Raw genomic sequence first — 12714 nt, 5'->3', positions numbered from 1 at the left:
CATTAAAAAAAATTATTCATGTTTTAAACGGATTTAAAATGTCCTTAAATTTCCCTCAAATCCCTTTGAATTAAATAGTTTTGACTCAATTTGTCTGCTGAGTTCTCAATATAATGTAATGTACATATTAGACTACCCAGGTGGTACACAGCAAGTTGTATTTTCAGTAGAGTATTGCAATGTATCGCAATATGTATCGTATCGCAATGTATCGTGATACAATCGTATCGTGACCCATGTATCGTGATACGTATCATATCGTGAGGTCCTTGCCAATACCCAGCCTTAACGTCCACTAGAGTCCGGTTCCAAAAAGACTCCAAACCGCCCAACTCCATGAAGTCAATGAACCACAACTCTACTTCTGATAAAAAATAAAGTCGCCCTCTGCCTCTCTTTGGCTGCTCCGGCTCCAAAAAATACCGCAACCGTATAGTAAACACAATCTCCAGGCTTCAAAACCCTTCAGAATACCATGGGTAACGTCACACTCACTACTCCATCTGTTTTACAGTCAAACTCCACCCAGCAATGACTGATTGAATTTACCGTCCAGATCTATGAATGAATCTCAGTCTTTAGCACTTTTTGAATCTGCATGGTGATTCATAGCTGTCTGGTCAAGGCTATCCACCACTGATTCACTGACGTAATTTCTCACCCCGACCGATTGGTTGGTGTTAGTTGTCAGTTATCAAAATCTTTGACCAATCACAGCAGCAAAGCAGCTTGACGTAATTTGAGAAAATGCCTCAGAGCAACAACATGGCGGCGTTCAGTTCTGAGCTTTTAATCAGCTGATTGTTCCTGCTTTGATTCATCGACGGCGTTAAATTTTTTTTAAGGACAAAATCACTAAACCTATCTATCATCCAGTTCCTTTGCCGGCTGCCATTTTGGTCGTTGTTGTCGCTCTGTAGCACTCATCAAAAGGAGGTTTGTCCCGCCTATATCCACCATCCAATCAGGATTGTCAGACAGTATCTGTCCAAATTTAGTGTCCAGACAGCTATGAATCACTAAATCGCTAAAGACTGAGCTTCCCGGGGGCTGGAGCACCAGGCAAAAAGTACGGACAGTTCTTCCAACATAGAGACAACAGTGTAGATGTGAAAGCAGAAGCCGTCAGCGGTGACTCAGGCTCCTCGGGCTCCTCGGGCTCCTCGGGCTCCTCAAGCTCCTCAGGCTCGTCTCCTTGGTGGGACTCACAGATTAATCACACTGTGCCTAATTAATCAAAGTAAATAAGGTTTGATGTTGTTTTTCATGTTGCTGCCATCTGGCTTCTAAACGTCTTACATAAGGCCTCCAGCACTTTAGGTTCTTTTTTGCAGCTATTATTATCGCTGCTGGTCGCTTCTACTCTTCGATCTACTCTAATATTCTGTTTTACTCTGTTCCTCTATGGTGCAGTGTGACAGAGCTCACATGCTATTTTCTATTCTATTCTATTCCATTCTATTCTATTCTATTCTACTCTTAATTGATTGAAATGCATTGTCATACATCCCAGCGGATAACACATGAAGCAGATACCATTTGTTTCCAATGTGGACCCCATGATTACCTGGTTAGCCTGTGTTTCTATTCTGTTCCATCCTTTTCTATGCCACTCTTTTTTCACTCTTCTCTTCTCTTCTCTTCTCTTCTCTTCTCTTCTCTTCTCTTCTCTTCTCTTCTTCTCCTCTTCTCTTCTCTTCTTTCTTCTCTTCTCTTCTCTTCTCTTCTTTCTTCTCTTCTCTTCTCTTCTCTTCTCTCCTCTTCTCCTCTCCTCTACTCGCCTCACCTCTCCTCTCCTCTCCTCTCCTCTCCTCTCGTCTTCTCCTCTCCTCTCCTCTCCTCCTCTCTTCCTCTCCTCTCCTCTCCTCTCTTCCTCTCCTCTCCTCTCCTCCCCTCTCCTCCTCTCTTCTCTTCCTCTCCTCTCCTCTCTTCTCCTCCTCTCTTCCTCTCCTCCTCTGTTCCTCTCCTCTCATCTCCTCCTCTCCTCTCTTCCTCTCTCCTCTCCTCTCCATGCTTTAATGTGGTTCTCTCTCCCCTGCAGCCCAGCGGTCGGGTGTTGAGGTGGTTCAGCCTCAGCGGAGGGAAGACAGCGGCGTCACCGAGGAGAACAACGAGATCTCAGAAGGTAAGAACCTCAGCAGGGGAACCGGAGGAAAAACCAGCAGAGAGACACCGAGACGGAGAGAGACACCGAGACGGAGAGAGACTGACGCATCCGTCTGTTCTGCATCTCCGGTCTTCTGGATTCGAGACCTCTCCCGTTTAACGAGAGCAGAGGAAGGAGGTTTTTTTTTTTTCCTGACGGGAGATTCTCTTTGAAACGCCGTATCAGGGAGACGAGCTGTCAGTCTTCGGAAACAACTTCGGAGGGAAAGTTAGAAATGTGTCCCGCAAACCAGGAACAAGTTTTTTTTTTTTACAAATTGGAAGCGGCAGCAAGCGCCGACTTTTCTGTTCCCGGCTCCGCTCCGCTCTCCGGGATCCAGACCTCTTTTCTTTCTTTTTTTTTTTGTGACAAGAGAAAAGGTTTTTTTTGAAAAGGTTTCTCCAGCAGTGACACTCGAAGCCGTCACTTTGAAAACCCCCTGGCCTTTTTCAGACTGAGATTTTTAACCAAGGGAAGAGAGGAGAGGAGCGAACACAGGTGAGTGGAAGCTGAGGAGGAGTGCGAACAGGAGCAGCGATCGATTCACCCTGCAAATCAAAGGCCCTCTCTCCTCTTTGGAAACATTGCCTCTTCATGGTGTTTTTGTAATTACTGTTCTCACTCTTTTTTCAAGAAGAAGAAGAAGAAGAAGAAGAAGAAAAAGCCTGTGAATGCAACACTCCTGCACTCAGACAGCGAGCGTCATCGCAGCAGCCTCATCCCCAAGAAAATACAGGGGAAGGAAATGACAAAAGGTGTGAAAAGGGGAATTTGAGCAAAGGGCCTGGCGAGGGAAGGAAATGAACGGAGAAGAAGAAGCGCGGTAAACAATTTTTTGCCACCGCATGCTGAGACACAACATCCGAATGAATCACCGAGCCACCTTTGTCCTCTTCAGGCTCCAGTTTACCGCAGGATGTCAAGCTCTCGGTGTTTTGTTGACAAAAAAACAAAACAAGAAGTGTTACGCTGCGTCCCTTTGCAGTGTGTGAAGGTGTGACAGTGTGTGAAGATGTGACAGTGTGTGAAGATGTGACAGTGTGTGAAGATGTGACAGTGTGTGAAGATGTGTCCCTGTGTGTGTTTTGGTTCGGTGTTAATGATGGAGCAGATGTGACTTCTGGCCGCCGCCTCAACCGCAAATGACAGCCTCTGCTCTGACAGAGGGAGAAACACTTCACAACAAACATTTTCTTTACATTTCATTCTACTTACTACTGCATTTAAATCAGACTCACTTCATTGTTTGTTTCTCCTGTTTGTGTTTTACTTCACTTTAATTGTCTCTTTTGTCATGAAAACTGTCACATTACATTAAAGGGATTGTTATTTAGTACAGTGAATGCACAGTACGCTCCACTTTGTGTTTTTGTCTTTATTACAGTAAGACTGAGATCAAAAGATGCAAAGAAACAAAGAAAGAAAGAAAGAAACAAAGAAAAGACGAGCGAAAGAGAGAGAGAGTGATACGGAAGTAACAGGAACATAGATAGATGGATACATTGATTGATTCATTGATTGATGGATGGATGGATGGATGGATGGATGGATGGATGGATGGATGGACTGATTGGTTGATTCGTCCTGTAGCAGCAGTGGTACATCATGTGTTTCACAGGCAGGAGTCTTGACAGCAAAACTTGATATAAAACTTGTATAACAGTATTGAAAGCGACTGTATTTAACTTAGTGAGTTTTGTGAAAAGTTTTCCACATTACAAAACTCATTTCACTTCCTCACCTCTGTCACTGTTTATGTAATTGTAGCCTAATCCCTGTAACACCGCATTATGTAATAATCTGCCGCATTTTGTAATACACAGCTTGAACGCAGTATGTAATAAATTTCCCTGCATTTTGTAATAAATTATTACATATTGCAGTGGTTATTACAAAATGCGAGAGTTGCAATTTTTTTATGATGAAAATGTAATAATACAGTGCATTATGTAATAACCAACCAAAATGGATGTCTTCATCTGTACACATGTTATATTTTTAACAATTAAGCTAAATTAAACTTCCCAAATATTAAATTAGACCGGCGTTATAGCTGACTCTGATCTTAGTCTAAATAGCCACGTAACAGCAGTAACAAGATCAGCTTTTTATCATCTTACAGATACAGACAAACTCAGGGACTTCATGTCAAAAGCCGACCTGGAAAAACTCATTCATGCTTTTGATTTCTAGCAGACTATTGCAATGGTCTTTAGACAGAGCTCCCCAAAAAGACCATCAGATTTTGCGTTCAGGCTGTGTATTACAAAATGCGGCAGATTATTACAAAATGCAGGTGTTATTACATAATGAAGTGAAAATGTATTACATTTTGTCGAGTTATTACATAATGCGGTGTTACACCCCCTAAATGGGGTTTAAACCTCTCTGGACCAGGACTGGTGATCGGTCAGTTTTACCTCAGCAGGGATGTCAGTGATTCTCCAGCTGAATGAACCTTCTGTATTCTGAGGTAACTCTGACGTTTTGCTGTGCTGTGCGTCACGTTGTGTTTTGCGTCTACCTGGATTACCACAGTTCCCCAGAAAGTTATTTTACCGCCCACATGTCTGACTGAAATTAAAGATGTGCATGAGTAAAATCAAATTACTCCCTCCCTTGGTAACACTAATGCTGTCGGGAGAGGCTTTAGGGCTTTAACTACAGATGTAGCGATGGTGAAAGTCTGATTTGTTACGGTGTGTGTGTGTGTGTGTGTGTGCTGCTTCGTCCCCAAGAGGAAGATTCACAGTTTTTTAGCTGTCAGAAGGTGCAACAGTGATCCAGCTTTCTGAGAAACAAAAGTTTTGTGTTACAGTATAAAACCCCACTGGGACGACTTTGTTCTACAGCATGAGGAACTCGACCCAAGCAGTCGCTGCAGAATTAAAGCTCCCATATTATTCAGTTTTCATGATTTTGTTTTCAGATCATCTTCAGTGTTCTTCATGATGTTCTGCAGATAAATGTAGTTTAGTTCAAAGCTAAATTGAATGAGTTAAATTGAATGTGAAGACTAAGTCGTCACAATACTGGCTCCTGATTGGCCGACAGCTCTAATTCAAATTAGGTAAACCTGCTGAGTCGAGGCTTTCCAGTTCAAATGCTGCAAACTGGAGCCTGATTGGACAGATTTCAGTCATTCTTTAGTGAGGGAGCCAATCAGGAGCGAGTGTCAGACTGAAACTGACTGGAAATCAGGATTGTTAAAAATGCAATCACTTTAAATTTAACCACTCAAATCAAATGTTAGTAATGTCTTTATTAAACATCTTTGATAATTTAAGTAGTTTTGAATTCCTATAATGTGGGACCTTTAAACACACAGCTGCTCTTCCTGATATGTAGATGTTGCAGTAATTCTGTTTGTGGACGTGACAGATCTGATCCCAGCTGTTTCTGGAGAACACTTCTAACTTGACAAATTATTTATTTAAAATGGGTGCGAGCCTCAACCGGCTGTGTTTCAACTCGCCCAGCAAGTCCAGTCAGAGCAGAGCAGAAACTTCAAGATAATTATAGCTAAGACTTCTATAAAAGTTATTTTTCTGACTCATTACCGCTTCTTGGGTGTTGCAAGATTGCTACTCTCACAATACACTCTCAACGTTTCTCCCTTTTCTCTCTCTGTGTCTGTCTGTCTCTTTGTTGTCTTTGATTCTTGTGTATTTTGTTGACAAAATGCACTTGTCGCTTTGGACAAAAGCGTCTGCTAAATAACGCCATGTCATGTCTCAGTTCAATAACTCCATAACAAAGAAGCAAATGAAATGTAACTTTTCCACAAACAGCAGTATACATTCAGTATACATTCAAAATATATTGGGATGATTAAGTACTGATAATCTCCTCTGCAGACCGCCTCCCCGTTGTCCATTAATTCCTGATTATGGACTCCTCGAAGAGCATTATCCCGCTTATACCATGGTCACTTTCCAAAGAAAAAAATTAAGACCATTAATTTATATTTTCATGCGTTTTGTAATCAAAATCTAAAGTTTTTCACAAGCCATAACTCAGTTTCCCTGGTAACACCTGAGGGTTTGACTAATACCTGGAACAATCATTACCATCCCATAAGGTTCTTATGCAATGGAAACGTTGTTCACTGCTCCAGTAAATAGGACGAACCTTAGATACGACTTGGCAGCAGGAGATATTTCTAGTCCGCTCAGCTCATAGAACCCTTTGGCTCAGCTAGGAGCCAGAAAGCTAACGTTATGCTAGCAACATTCAAAGTCAATAACAAACAGTAAATATAATTTGACAGTATGTTTAACAACAAGAGTAGCTAGCTATCAGCCATGTCATTGTCCCCAAATCAATATCAAGATTTTCATGAACATACAAATTGTAAACGGAGGCTTTGACTGCGTCCTTGTTGCTATGGTTACTCCTTTTCGATACAGGCTGATACTATGTAGCCAGCGCATTAATTTAGAACGGTGAACAGACAGTTTCACTGGAACTACTTAGTAGGTGTCCATTATCAGGAATTAATGGACACCCTGCAGCCAATCAGAATTGAGTATTCACCCAGACCATGGTATAATACATGATCATTCACATCCATAATAATGATTTTCTGGCTTGAAAACATGTGCTGTACAATATCACATAACTCTAGTAATCTATAACAGTTCCAACACTGACAACATGTATTCAGTATTCAGAAGCAGCAAAGGCTTATCAGGCATCGTAGTAACAGTGTGTGTGTGTGTGTGTGTGTGTTGTTGTTTCTCTCTTTCCTTCTCTCTCTCTCTCTCTCTCTCTCTCAGTTATATTTATACATGGAGAGCTCCAGCAGCAGAATCTGTCACTGGAGCAGCAGACTGTTAGTGTAGCAGCAGAGAGTCTGACCAACAGAACAGCTGCTGCTGTCAGGATGGAGTGATAAAGGGAGGGAGGGAAGGAAGGAGGGAGTGAGGGAAGGAGTGAGGGAGACAAGGAGTGATGGAGGGAAGGAGTGAGGGAAGGAGTGATGATCGATGGAGTGAAGGAGGGAGCTGAGGATGAAAGGAAGGAGGAGTGATGAAGAAAAGGAGGGAGGGAGAGAAGGAGTGATAGAGAGAAGGAGTGATGGAGGGAAGGAGTGAGGGAAGGAGTGATGGATCGATGGAGTGAAGGAGGGAGCTGAGGATGAAAGGAAGGAGGAGTGATGGAGGGAAGGAGTGATGAGGGAAGGAGTGAGGGAGAGAAGGAGTGAGGGAAGGAGTGATGGAAGGAGTGAGGGAGGGAAGGAGTGAGGGAAGGAGTGATGGATCGATGGAGTGAAGGAGGGAGCTGAGGATGAAAGGAAGGAGGAGTGATGGAGGGAAGGAATAAGGGAAGGAGTGATGGAAGGAAGGAGTGAGGGAGGAAAGTAGTGAGGGAAGGAGTGATGGAGGGAAGGAGTGATGAGGGAAGGAATAAGAGGAGTGATGGAGGGAAGGAGGGAGCTGAGGATGGAGGGAGGAGTGATGGAGGGGAAGTGGTGTGAAAAATGAAGTCTTGTGTCAGTCAGCAGTCAGAAATCTCTGCAGCTTCATGACAGGTCAGCAGTCAGCAGAATGTCATAACCATCATAACTAACATCTGTTTCAATGTAAAACGTTTCTTAAAGGATAAGGCCGGTGTTTTTTAATGCATTTCTTATTGTCCACAAATCCTATGAAAATAACAAAATCAACAATGTGTTTGCTCTCCTCCCGTTACTTTCTGACTTCCCACGTTCCGTTTTTAGCCGTCAACCCGGAAGTCATTGGCTCCAATTGTGAGCTAAAAACCTTTAAATCCAGCTCACAAAGACATAGTTTACATTTTAAAAATCGTTACCACGAAAAGTCAGGCTGTTGTAGTTATTACCAAATCACATTCAAATGGGAACAAATTCTTCATTACGCCGGGGACTATTTTCTGTGCTGCAGAACTACTTCATGAGATGGAAAAACGTGTTTACAGCCGGATTATTAAGTTGTTTGAGGAAAAAGGCGGCCGGCCCGGTGCATGGTGATGATGAAATATGTTGCCCAGGGCAACGGCATGGCTCTTTAATATGTTTTTAATCGTTTTTTTAATACAATGGAGTTCTATGGCTGCTGGGACATGGCTGCATTGGACGAGACTTGCTGGCAAAACAAAATCATTGCTGATTTTATTATTTTCATAGGATTTGTTGACGGTAAGAAATGCATTAAAAAACACCGGCCTGATCCTTTAAGTTAGCTTTGTCCAGCTGCAGGACGGCCATGTTTGTTTATCGTTTGTCTTCTGGGTTTGATTTTCCAACATCACATGCTGCCTTCACGTGCTACTTAACGTCCCAGATGTCGGATCTTCCCACCAGCACATGAACGCAGCATCATATTATGCATTATTATGTGTGTGTGTGTGTGTGTGTGTGTGTGTGTATACAAGTAAGTGTTAAGAGAACCATGGAAAGGGAAATAAGTGTCAGTTATATTATGCAGCATGATGAGCGTGTAGATGTGTAAAATTGCGAACGTTCAGGTTTACTTCATGCAATCCTGTTCAGTCTGCAGAATAAATCGGAGACGGTGAGAGAGGGAGTGTGTGTGTGTGTGTGTGTGTGTGTGTGTGTGTGTGTGTGTGTGTGTGTGTGTGTGTGTGTGTAGTGCCATGAGTCACCTGCCGTCTCTCCAAACTGCTCTAACTGGCTGCAGGCTACAGAGGGAGAGCCAGCCAATGATAAAATGGTGTGTTCCTTATGACCCCCCCCCCCCCCCCCCCCCCCCACCTCCACCAACCCCATCATCCCCTCCAGCTCTCTTTTTTCATCAACCTGCTCTGCTTCTCTCTTTCCTTACTGCCGTCTTTGTTTCTTTCTCTCTATCACTTTTTCTCATTATTCTCTTCGATCTGTCTTTTACCACTTACTGCCTTTATTCTTCATTCTCTCCTTGTCTCCTCTCCTCTCCTCTCTTCTCCTCTCCTCTCCTTCCCTCCTCTCCTTTCCTCCTCTCCTCCTCTCCTCTCCTGTCTCCTCTCCTCTCCTGTCTCCTCTCCTTTCCTCCTCTCCTCCTCTCCTCTCCTCTCCTCTCCTCTCCTTCTCTCCTCTCCTCTCCTCCTTACTTCTCCTGTCTCCGCTCCTGTCTCCTCTCCTTTCCTCCTCTCCTCTCCTGTCTCCTCTCCTTTTATCTCCCCCTCTCCTCTCTCCTCCTCTCCTCTTCTCCTCTCCTCTCCTCTTCTCTCCTCTCCTCGCCTTTCCTCTTCTTCTCTCTCCTTTCCTCCTCTCCTCTCCTGTCTCCTCTCCTTTCCTCATCTCCTCTCCTCTCCTCTCCTCTCCTCTGTCCTCATTTCCTTTCCTTTCTTTTCCTTTCATTTCCTTTCCTTTCCTGTGATGTAGTGGTAAATATCAAGGGTCAATATGACCTCCAGTCAGAGATCAATACCTTAAAAGGGCCTATCTTCATATAACTTCAGTTTGATGCTGTTTACTCTGATGCATTCTATAAATCTACTTCATAAATAAAACTGTTAAACTCTGTTCTACAAATCAACAGTTTATTGGGTTTAACCTTCACTTCATCCTTTTCACTCTCTTTTGTCACCATACCTGAATTTTCACTTAAATGCCAACAGTAAGTTTAATATCTAAAAATTCAATACTGCTAGTGCAATGCGGTGCCACACTTGACTCAGACGGCTTTGGGGTTTTGATATTTCGGCTCAGGGGTCCGTCTCTATTTCCGTTTTAGTTTTAGATCAGATTTAGATAGATGGATTTTTAGATAGATTTCGTTCCTGGCACCAGTCAACCAGTTTAGTGGGACTGGGATCCAGTTCAAGAGTGCTGCCCACTGTCCAGCAGCCTGGCTTGTCTAGTCCAATCCTCCTCCTTCTTCTTCTTCTTCTTCTTCTTCTTCTTCTTCTTCTTCTTTGTCTTCTAACTCTTCCAGTTCCTACGTGTTCTCCCTCTGGCCTTGACGCTGAAATGGGAGTTTCACTTGCAGAGCACATCTGATGAAAGTGTCGAACGTTCAGTACTGAATTGAGTCTTTCACAACGGTATCAAAGACATGTTGAGATTTTGGTTTTCATGTCCATGCTACCTCCAGTACTCTCCTCTTCACTCTCCCCTCCCTCCCCTCCCCTCTCCTCTCTTTTCCTCTCAGTTTTCACTTTCTGCCTCTCCTCCCTATTTCAGCACTGTCTCTACACCCCCCCCCCTTCCCTCTTTCTCTCTCTATATCCTTCCCTACACCTTCACCTCCCTCTCTTATTTCTCGCTCTCAAAGTTGACAGTCTGCTCCTTGCCCACACTTGCTGAATACCTCAGCTGCAGCCTCGCTGTCAGGCTGAAGTTTGGCTGCTTGTTTGTCTGTGTGTCTGCCTTTCTGCACACTTTCTCCCCGCCAACTAAAGCTGCACACAGGTCGCCGGGTTCCTGCAGGGTAGAGCTAACTGTCTAGCAATACTGCCAGTCTCTCTTCTGTCTCGTAAAGGAATACATGGAGCTTTTTGGAGATTGGCCTGTTGGTCAAGTTAGCCGCTGAAGTGAAGAGAACAAAGACATGCCAAAATCATCCATGTGTTCCCAGTACATCAAGTCAGATGCTTCATGCTAACGCTTTAGCATACACTATGTTGAGTGACAGTAGGCTCCATGCTAACGCTTTAGCGTACACTATGTTGAGTGACAGTAGGCTCCATGCAAACGCTTTAGCGTACACTATGTTGAGTGACAGTAGGCTCCATGCTAACGCTTTAGCGTACACTATGTTGAGTGACAGTTGGCTCCATGCTAACGCTTTAGCATACACTATGAGGAGTGATAGTAGGCTCCATGCTAACACTTTAGCATACACTATGTTGAGTGATAGTAGCTCCATGCTAACGCTTAACCTACACTATGTTGAGTGACAGTAGGCTCCAGGCTAACGCTTAACCTACACTATGTTGAGTGACAGTAGGCTCCATGCTAACGTTTTAGCATACACTATGTTGAGTGATAGTAGCTCCATGCTAACGCTTAACCTACACTATGTTGAGTGACAGTAGGCTCCATGCTAACGTTTTAGCATACACTATGTTGAGTGACAGTAGGCTCCATGCTAACGTTTTAGCACACACTATGTTGAGTGATAGTAGCTCCATGCTAACGCTTAACCTACACTATGTTGAGTGACAGTAGGCTCCATGCTAACGCTTTAGCATACACTATGTGGAGCAATAGTAGGCTTCATGCTAACGCTTTAGAATACACTATGCTGAGTGATAGTAGGCAAATAGCATTATCTTAAGTGAGAAAATGAGAACTTGTAGCAGCTCTACAGCTAAATTCTAAGTAATCTTAAATGAAATGCGGCCAAGTCTGGAAGTTTTGTGGATGAGATTGATCAAATTTACTCAAAATATGACTTAAAAATAATGCACTGTTTTGAAATAGCAGGGACTACTTTACCTGTTTCCATAGAAAGTGAAGGTATTGGGCGATACGAGACTGTTTACAGCTAAAAATCACTGCATGGTTTCATAGCTGAAATAGTTCCACCTGCTCATGTAAGCTGCTGTGGATGAGAGACTTCCAGCTGAATATCTGAAATGTAACACAGGATATTCTCGTCCCTCCCTGTCCTCCTGCACAGCGCTCTGTCTGTCTGTCTGCCTGTCTGCCTGTCTTTCTGTCTGCCTGTCTCTCTCTCTGCCTGTCTGTCTGTCTGTCTGTCTGTCTGCCTGTCTGTCTCCCTGTCTGTCTCTCTGTCTGTCTCTCTCTCTGCCTGTCTGTCTGTCTGTCTGTCTGTCTGCCTGTCTGTCTCCCTGTCTGTCTCTCTGTCTGTCTCTCTCTCTGTCTGCCTGCCTGTCTGCCTGTCTCTCTGTCTGTCTCTCTCTCTGCCTGTCTGTCTGTCTGTCTGTCTGTCTGCCTGTCTGTCTCCCTGTCTGTCTCTCTGTCTGTCTCTCTGTCTGTCTCTCTCTCTGCCTGTCTGTCTGTCTCTCTGTCTGTCTGTCTGCCTGCCTGTCTGTCTGTCTGTCTGCCTGTCTGTCTGTCTGTCTCTCTGTCTGTCTGTCTCTCTGTCTGTCTCTCTCTCTGCCTGTCTGTCTGCCTGTCTGTCTGCCTGTCTGTCTCTCTGTCTGTCTCTCTTTCTGTCTGTCTGTCTATCTGTCTGTCTGTCTGTCTGTCCCCCCCTCCAGCCCTCTGTCCCCCTGCTCTGTGATGGATGTGCGGTGTGATCTGACAGGAGCGCTCTATAACTCATCTGGTCTCACGCTCCGCTCTCTCAGCACCCAGGTGGCACCCAGGTGTCCCTGCAGGCCCGGGGACATACCTGTCTGTCTGCCTGTCTGTCTGTCTGCCTGTCTGTCTGTCTGTCTGTCTGTCCAGCATAACTACACATCTACTTGTCTGTCTCTGGATCATTTGTCAGATCGTTTGTTTCTACTCGTCTGCATGTCGATCTACTTTTTGACCCAGTCGACCATCTATTTACTCAACATCACTGGGTCTTGTGCATGAATCAAAGAGTCAAATTAGCAAAAACTTTGATTGTAAGTCTCATGTTAAAGATCCGGTGCAGTTATCATTTTGTTTTTGATAGACGTTACAAAGCTTGTCAGACCGAGTGAGAGTC

At 44.0% G+C, this 12714-nt stretch overlaps 1 protein-coding gene across 1 annotated transcript in view; it reads left to right on the top strand.

The window, feature by feature from the left end:
- Positions 1-12714, top strand: part of LOC139645908 (collagen alpha-1(XIV) chain-like) — a gene marked incomplete at its 3' end in the record, with an annotated part of 102260 nt that overhangs the window by 27567 nt on the left and 61979 nt on the right. The window contains exon 4 of the mRNA XM_071521778.1: positions 2042-2125. The remainder of the gene's footprint in view (positions 1-2041; positions 2126-12714) is intronic.

This window comes from Centroberyx affinis, unplaced genomic scaffold, assembly GCF_046629955.1.
Source record: "Centroberyx affinis isolate AG114_WGS23_722 - 3 ecotype Tasmania unplaced genomic scaffold, CSIRO-AGI_Caff_v1 ptg000924l_1, whole genome shotgun sequence".
NCBI lineage: Eukaryota > Metazoa > Chordata > Actinopteri > Beryciformes > Berycidae > Centroberyx > Centroberyx affinis.
This window is presented reverse-complemented; position numbering and strand designations above follow the sequence as displayed.